The sequence below is a fragment of the Mya arenaria genome, chromosome 8 (genome assembly GCF_026914265.1).
Source record: "Mya arenaria isolate MELC-2E11 chromosome 8, ASM2691426v1".
In the NCBI taxonomy this organism is placed as follows: domain Eukaryota; kingdom Metazoa; phylum Mollusca; class Bivalvia; order Myida; family Myidae; genus Mya; species Mya arenaria.
In genome coordinates, this window is record NC_069129.1 from 51074158 (window position 1) to 51082702 (window position 8545).

The window sequence follows — 8545 nt, forward strand, 5'->3', positions numbered from 1 at the left end:
ATCAGTAATGTATATAATAAAAGGGTTATTAGTACTGCGTTTTGATCAGGATATGGCGGAACGTCATATTTGATTCTGGTAGTTTTTTGTAGATTTTGATTTTACTCGGCTTGTGCCTTGTGAAATCCGAATCTGCAACAATCTACTTGAGTCGAATACTACCTCCTGGATCAAAACGCAGTACTTATAACCCTATTATGTACAAAACATGTTACCCCGTGGACAGAGCTTTCACCCACAGGGCCATTGTAACTTTGAACAATCATTGTAAAAGACAACTACATACGTGTACAAGATGCTTAAGGAAGTTGTTTGAAAAAAAAAATCAGAATTATGTTCTCCATCTTAATTTGTATGCATTAGATAACTCAATAAATGCAGCAGTTGGCCATTCTTGTATTGTCCTCCGTCACTGTCCTGATAGCTCCCTATCTCAATAGATGCAAAAGGTTGTAGGTTCATGATTCTCCTGGTCCAATATGTCATACAAAAAGAAGATGTTGAATGTAGAATCAAGAAGCTTTCTTTTCAGGCACTCCAAATTGAATATTATTGTAACATTTGGAGTGCCAAGAATTTGTTGGATTCCTAGGCAACAGGTATCAGGTGTTGCAGTACATTTGGCAAATACTTTTCACCCGTCCTTGTAAATCTAAAAAAGCTTTCATTTCGCAAAAGTAGTTCATATAACTATATTAAGGTTGCTAAATCAGAGTTTGAATAATTCTGAAAACTAGATGTGCTTTAAATTGCAGCAAGTTGAACTCCAACTCATAATGTCAATTAAGCTGGTTATGCATTACTGCAGTTCCTTGGTGTGGGGATTGCTTTATTTACTTGAATAAACAAACAGTTCTTCGGTTGGAAAGTACAATGTATTAACATGCATTTTTCTTGCCCTGACTCCATCCAAGCCTTAAATCTTAGATCAACATGTACTTGGGGCTATGTGTAATATCAATGAGAACTATAAATTATGTTCAATTTACTGCCACTTATGATATTTCATTCCACATACAACGTGTTCTTTAAAACCAATATCTTATGTAATGATTAAACCATTGCCAAGTTGGTAATTTGAAAAGACAATAAATTATATCTGGTCAGGGTTTGACATAGTCTTTCTAGACAGCTGGACTTGTTTTGCAGTTACTTTGAAAATATTCAAAAGGTAAACTGAACAAGACTGGAGCAAAGAACTCACAATACCAAAAGGGGTTTTAAAGACATACGAGATCATTCTCACATCACCAATACCATTAGTTCTTATCTACAAACTTAAGTCAACATAATAATTAATGTTTTACATAAATATTGCAATGAATAAAACATACTGCAATAAGTGCCAATAACATAGCAATCAAGTATGATCACTATAGGCCTAAACATGAGGTTTCAACATTTTCCTGATAAACAATAAATAATGTTACTTAAAAATTTTCTCATTTTTTACATAAGCTGAAAAAAATGGTCTCTTTTTGAATACTTCACATATTTCATGGCTTTCATCATTCAAACTAACGTTTCGCTTGTTATTTCAATATTCATTGATTGTGTTAACATTCATAAATGATAGTTAAAATTAACATTCATGCTAATCATGCCTACCAAAAGCACCTGACTGACCAATCAGTATCCAATTTTGGCAGGGCTTATTGGTGGTTCATTGAAATCAACCATGACCTCCCTAAATCTGCACTGATCAACAGTAGTTAATGAATTGTTTCAATTGTTCTTATTTTCATAAACTTAAAAAACAACTGCAGTGAATAAAAATTATTCCTCTGAGAGAAAGTTAAGAAAAATGAACGAAGCCGAGTTACATCTAGTAGGATATCAAATCCTACAAATGTATTCATCATTTTATATAACCGTATTTAGTAAATGTTAAAAATTTTAAAGTCTAAAAAGTTTCATTTTTTTTTTATATCAAAGAACATTTGTGTGTATAATTTTGATGATATTTGGTGATTCATTTAATTTCATTCTTGTTTCATTTAGTGTTCAATCCCAAGCTTTCTTGTTCACATTTAAGTGCAAGAAAAGTCACTTAATTATGATCTGAATAAATTCATTATAATGTAAGGTCACACAAAGGATATATTGTGCTTTTTAAAAATAACATATGTCAAATGTAGTGCATTAAAATTTTATTACGGTATGAGTTTAAAGCTGCACTCTCATTTTGACAACTATTTTTATATTTTGTCTTGGAACGAGCCAATTTTTGCGAAAATCCATGGAAACCAGTTTTATAAGACTGCTGACCAAAATCTAGATGGCAGATTTTTATAGATAGAGTTAAAAAATTGATGTTTTAAGCATTATTCTTAAACTGTTAGTAACGGTTTAAGCCATAAAATATTAATTTTCGAACGGAAATATGACAAACTACGAGCTGATTGTTTGTCAGCAAGCTGATATCATTGGTTTGAAGATGTTTACGCAAAAATTTGCTCTTTCCAAGACAAAAAAAGTTGTAAAAACTGTATATCTGTGAGAGGGTAGCTTTAAACTATTACAGGAATAATTCAAGGGAATGATTTTTTGTGATTTCTAGCATTAAAATTGTCTGAATCGCATGAAAATTTATAAATTATGTAAGGTATTCTCACATTGGTCACACTTTTTGAACTTTGTGCTGTCTTATTTTGTTTGTCTCACATTAGTACAGCATGTGTTGTTTATGAAAGGGACTGTACACCAGATTGGCACCAAAAAAAAATGTTTTTTTTTCCTGTAACGAACACCTTTTTAATAAAATATTTTAGTCTTTGATATCGTTATTGTAAATGAAATACCAATATGAAAAAAAAATTGCAGTGAAGTGTCATATCCACTATGCTATTAAGACTTACTTTTACTGCGAGGAACTTTCCAGATATATACCAAACTCGCTAATATCATGTAATAACATCAACGACAGATCACGCATAAGGAATAAATTCTACTCGGTAGACATACCTAGTTATCTTTTTTTAATGGAAAAACACGAAATAACTGCTATAAATAAATTATTTTAAAACTATGGGGATCATCAGTTAGTAAGTTTCAATGCGTTAATTGTACACGATACCAAGTTTATGTCAATTTTCTACAATTTTCTTTAATTTTTTGCTTTTTCATCATTAACTGAGTACTGCCCCTTTAACCTTTTAATGTCTGTGACTAAATATTTAATAGTAATGGTCTACAGCCAAGATTTGTTTTAATTATCCAGGTTTCAAACTGTATTGTGTATGCGATTGGAAAGGTAATCTTGAAAGCTCACTTAGTATAATTTTTACAAATAACATTCACCCTGCAAGGTACTCATATTTGGATGATACAGAAAGATTTGCACAGTCATTTATGTATACTTGCATTTATTGATAAAGGATACCTTTTTCAAATCTTTGATTTAGATTGCAAAGTATAACTTATATAAATAAATATATATTCTTAACTTTATCTGAATACACAAGCTAATGCATCAGTCAATTGTAACCATGCCCCCCGCCCCCCGGTCCCGGAATAGCGGGGATTTTACTTTCGGTCCAGCCAACCCCAGCTAAAATCCCCGCCCTGCGGAGATAATCTGATGGTAAAATCTCCACCAAATGCCCCGCACCCAAGGGACATTAGGTTAAGCCCCATCCACACTGTATTTTCCAGAAAGCTATCCCCGGTATACCCCCGGATGTGGGAGCCGTGGTTACAATTGACTGGTGCATAATGATCCATAGTGATCCAATCTCATGCCAAGATGATTTCTGGTCCGACATCGCAAGGTTAGTTATTCTTAAGCATAAAAAAGCCTTGACAGCATTTTAGAAAGACTGTTGTGAGGTTAAATCTTCATTACTTTACTATTCCACAACATTGGGTGATAAGGGAACTTTATTGAATATTTTGATTATTTTTTTTTTCCCTAAACGCCACAAGTCAACTGATTTATTAATACAAATTCAATTCTATCTCCACAATATTCGGCACTGCATTGTTAAATAAAACTCAAAAGTTACACTTGTAAAATATTTAACCAAATACCTTTCCCTCAAATATTTCACAAATTTATATTGATCTATCAACAACAATGCATCGCCATTACTGTATCTCTCACTGAGTTTTGATTTTCATTCTTGGCAAGAAAACAAAAAGTGAGCACAAAGCGTCTTCAGAAAAAGAACTTGTAAAGTATGCACCAGTCAATTGTAACCACGCCCCCCCCCCCCCCGACTTTCCGTCCAGCCAATCCCCGGTAAAAACCCTGCCCTGCGAGAACGAACTGGCGGTAAATTCCCATGAATAACCCCGCACCCCGGGGATCTAAGGTTAGAGCAATTTCCTGATATATTTTGAGGGAAGACAAAACCACCGCAATCACCCGGCATTGCGAAGACACTAGTTCTGGCTTCCATAACTTTAAGGTTGATATTTTTTTTTAATGTTTACAACACGTCCAAAAAGGTAATATATAATGTGTTCGCTGAAGTTCTTTAGCTACGAGGACACCTGAAAGGTAAAAACACAGTCCTCTTTTCCCTGGTATATCCCTGAGGGGCTGTGGTAACAATTGACTGGTGCATTATAAGAAAGGAAATCAAAATTGAGCAGGCAAGATTGTTTTATCAATGGCGATGGTTTATCACAATGTCATGTACTAACACTGAGAGTGGCTCCAAGACTTTTCTATACACATAGGTAAACACTCATCTTATTCATAGATGCTGTGCACATATTCATACATTTGGCTTCATTTAGAATGAAACTTCATAAATAAGTATGCGCATATTTGATATTTTTTTTATCTCCATTTTGCAAAATTGAAATCACATGATTTTTTTAAACGAACTTGTATTGCTTGAAAATTGACGTGTCAAATTAAAAATCCTACCCACGGTAAGATGAAAATAAATCCTTTTGATGATGGTAATCATTCAATGGCGGCTTTATTAATAAATTTCCTCAATAAAATACTATGAAATTCACACCATCAGCATCCGGAAGTAGTGTTAACATACATGTCTGAATCATTCGGCCGCTCTGATCAGAGTAAATATTGAGGTCAATAAGTAGACTGGTACCCTGATTTACTTTCCCTAAAAAATATAAAGTTATACAGGTAAGCGACATATGGTTTTTAGTTAACATTAATAGTATTTGAACAATAAATACCAAAAATCATGTTGTATTTTAAAAAGTGCTAAGTGCCATGCGATGATTAGTTAAAAAAAACTTTGTATCGAAAAGAAAATATCACGGAAACATGCAAATTATGTCGAAAAAAAGAACAGGGACCGAGTTCGGAATACCAACATTGTATACAAAGGATAACAATACTTTTTTTAAACCAACTTTCCTGGTTGTTTTCTACTTAGACCGCACGCTTTATTCGCTTTACGTAGGAATTCACAAGACATTTCGAATGCGCGACGGGCACCGCGGTTAGCTGATACTGGTTCTTTTTCGGATAAAAAAGAAAGAGGGTACCAGTCTATCAATACAGAGCATTGAACGGATACATTTCGATGCGTACTTTTCCAATATGTTCATATTCTTATTGCATATAATCTGATCGTATGCAAGAACATTCATGTAGTTAACCCGATTAACTCACTCGCTACGTATGAATTTCTTGTGCTTCATTAAAAGAACATACAGTTAGCTTGAATTGTTAGGAGAACTATTTTTATTGGATGTTTTCATTGTAATCAGTTCTGGTACTACTTTGATTATTCAAATTCGCTAACGGCAATCCAATCAATGTACAGCGTATGAATACATTACGTCAGTGAACCCCCAGATGCTGCTTGAGAATGCAGATAACGTGTTTATGGCTATGAACTAGGCCACAAGCAGTGGCGTAGCTGCCGTAACGCACAATATGCCAGTGCGTACAATTCATCGCACAAGCCAGAACATATCTGGGGCCAATAATGTAATAAAAGCTAAAGTGTATGGGAGGTGAAGCGTGTGGGCTGCTTTTTTGAATATGTGAGACAATAAAATCTGAAATAAAATCCTATTATTCAGTAAGAGCCTCGTTTATTGTTTAGTTGAAGGAACGCCTTTTTATGAATCGTCGATAAATACTGAACATAATCGAACGATGTTTACAAAGCGGCCAGTTTCAAAATGTCAAACGCCAACCTTGAACCTCTTCATCTTGACATGTTCAAAGATGATCTTCAAACAGTTGACAATGCTGATAAACTAAACACATCAGCTGCAAAATGAAAACATTTCTACGAGTTTTCCATCCCAAGGAAGTACATTTTATTTAGGTTATTTGTGAAGCATAATTAAACATGTAGTGCCCCGTAGCATTTGATATTAGAGGAAGATAAAGCACACATTTAAGATAGAGGTGTCTGTTTTAACTGTTGTTATACATGATAAATTTTGATTTTAAAGATGTGGTGATAGCTATTTATTTCATATATCAGATAAACGAATATTCTCTACAGATATTGTCAAGAGTCCCATTTCTCAAAATTGTCGAATATACTGCGCGTAAAAAATATTCTTCATGAATGTTCGCGACTCGGTAAAATTTAAATGGCTCACAGCAGCTTGTGTTTATACTTATGAATACCACAGGGATTGGCCTTGACTCTTTCTCGAGTATACTTTCTGTAACATTGCATTACAATGTGAAGGATCTTTTTTTAATATGCCCCCCCCCCCCCAATTAAATTTGTCGTCACCTGACCGGTCTTGGACTGCTTAACGTTACTGTGAACAGGAAATCGAAACGCAACGGGTAATAGAGATCTTCGCCCAGAAGCAGGATCGATGTATTGCAGTAATCGCTGACAATTTCCTTCAGTGCATACTTTGAACGACCTTTTGCTATGAAAACCTTTTAACAAACGTTCATTTGGATTTTTGTTATTTAAGACAATTACCATTTTTAGCTCGACTATTCGAAGAATAAGGAGAGCTATTCTATTCACCCAAGCGTCGGCGTTGGGTCACACCTTAGTAAAGGTTTTGCGTGTAAGGTTAATATCTCAGCAACTACTTGAGGTATTGCATTGAGACTTGATACAATGGTACTCAACATTTCAACCTACTTAATTAACCAAGTTAGATCACTCTACTTTGCATTTAATGCAAAATAATTGTCCTTTATTATTCGACTTAGGTATTCTGGTTAAGGTTTTGCATGTAACCACATTTAAGTCAATATCTCAGCAAATATATCATATATTGCATTGAAACTTTAGATATATATTCCCAACTATATAACCTACTAAATTAATGAAGTAATATAACACTTTTTTAGTGTAATGCAAATTATGGACCTTTACTATTTGACTTTGAAATTTTGGTTAAGGTCTTGCATGTTAGCACACATAGGATAATATCTCAGCAACTACTTTATGTATTGCATTGAGACTTTATACAATGGTATTCAACCACCCAACCTAATTGAATAACCAAGTTATATAACTGTATTTTGCAAATAATGGCCCTATATTATTAGACTTAAAAATTCTGGTTAAGATTTTGCATGTAACCACATTTATGTTAATATCTCCGCACATTATGCATTGCATTGAAATTTAATCTAACAGAGATCCCCGGGCATGTTTCCCCAAAACTTTTCAATCCGTACACTGAAAAGCAGCGGAATAGTCGAGCGCGCTGTCTCTGTGACAGCTCTTTTTGAATTTCCTATGAAGCTGTTTTAGACATAGCATTTTTTAATTGAATATTCGTTGATTAAATCCTGATGATCCTGTACTAAAACAATATTTTGCTGTACAGCATCATACTGACCTATGACAAAACCGAGAGGTCCAGTGGGGGCTGGCCCCCCTGACCTCCCATAAGGACATTCCGCCCATTGTAACAGCAATTGTGCGTATACTTCGAATTGGCCTAGCTACGCCCCTGACAAGTGCCCTAGTCCAACCAGATATAAAACTTCAGCCCAATTATGAATTGTAAAAAGCTCTGGAAAACTGTACCCACCACACCTCAGCAACGAGTATGAACAAATAATGCCCCTTTCAGTACTAAAGCAGACGACAAATCGTCATTTTTTGAAACGAAAATAATTTATTTTAAATAGTTTGTAAAAATGTAAAATGTATACTATAAATAGTGTATTAATTATCATATGTATTTAAGTTATATTATCTATATTAGAAAAAAAGATTAATTAACACTCTTGGGAACCATTAATGGAATCCAGTCTTTTTCAATGAAAAATCATACATATGTAACTCAATATATATTTTTGCCAGAGTGATATGCCTTGCAATTTCATGAAAATCATATCATTACGACATAACGTTACATACACTCGTTATTATATGTAGGGTACGTCAAAATATGATTTTAATTGCTACACCTAACTGCGCATAACATGGTAGCATGACTGTGTACCAAGTTTTATGTAAATTTCCATGTTTTTAAAACGATTCATACGTTTTTGTACAACTCTGCTGACAACAGAAGCTAGCAGTATTGGAAAAACAAAAACTGACCAACCAAATACAGACGCACATACAATTATAATTTTGACGACACATAATTCGATGAACAAATAGGT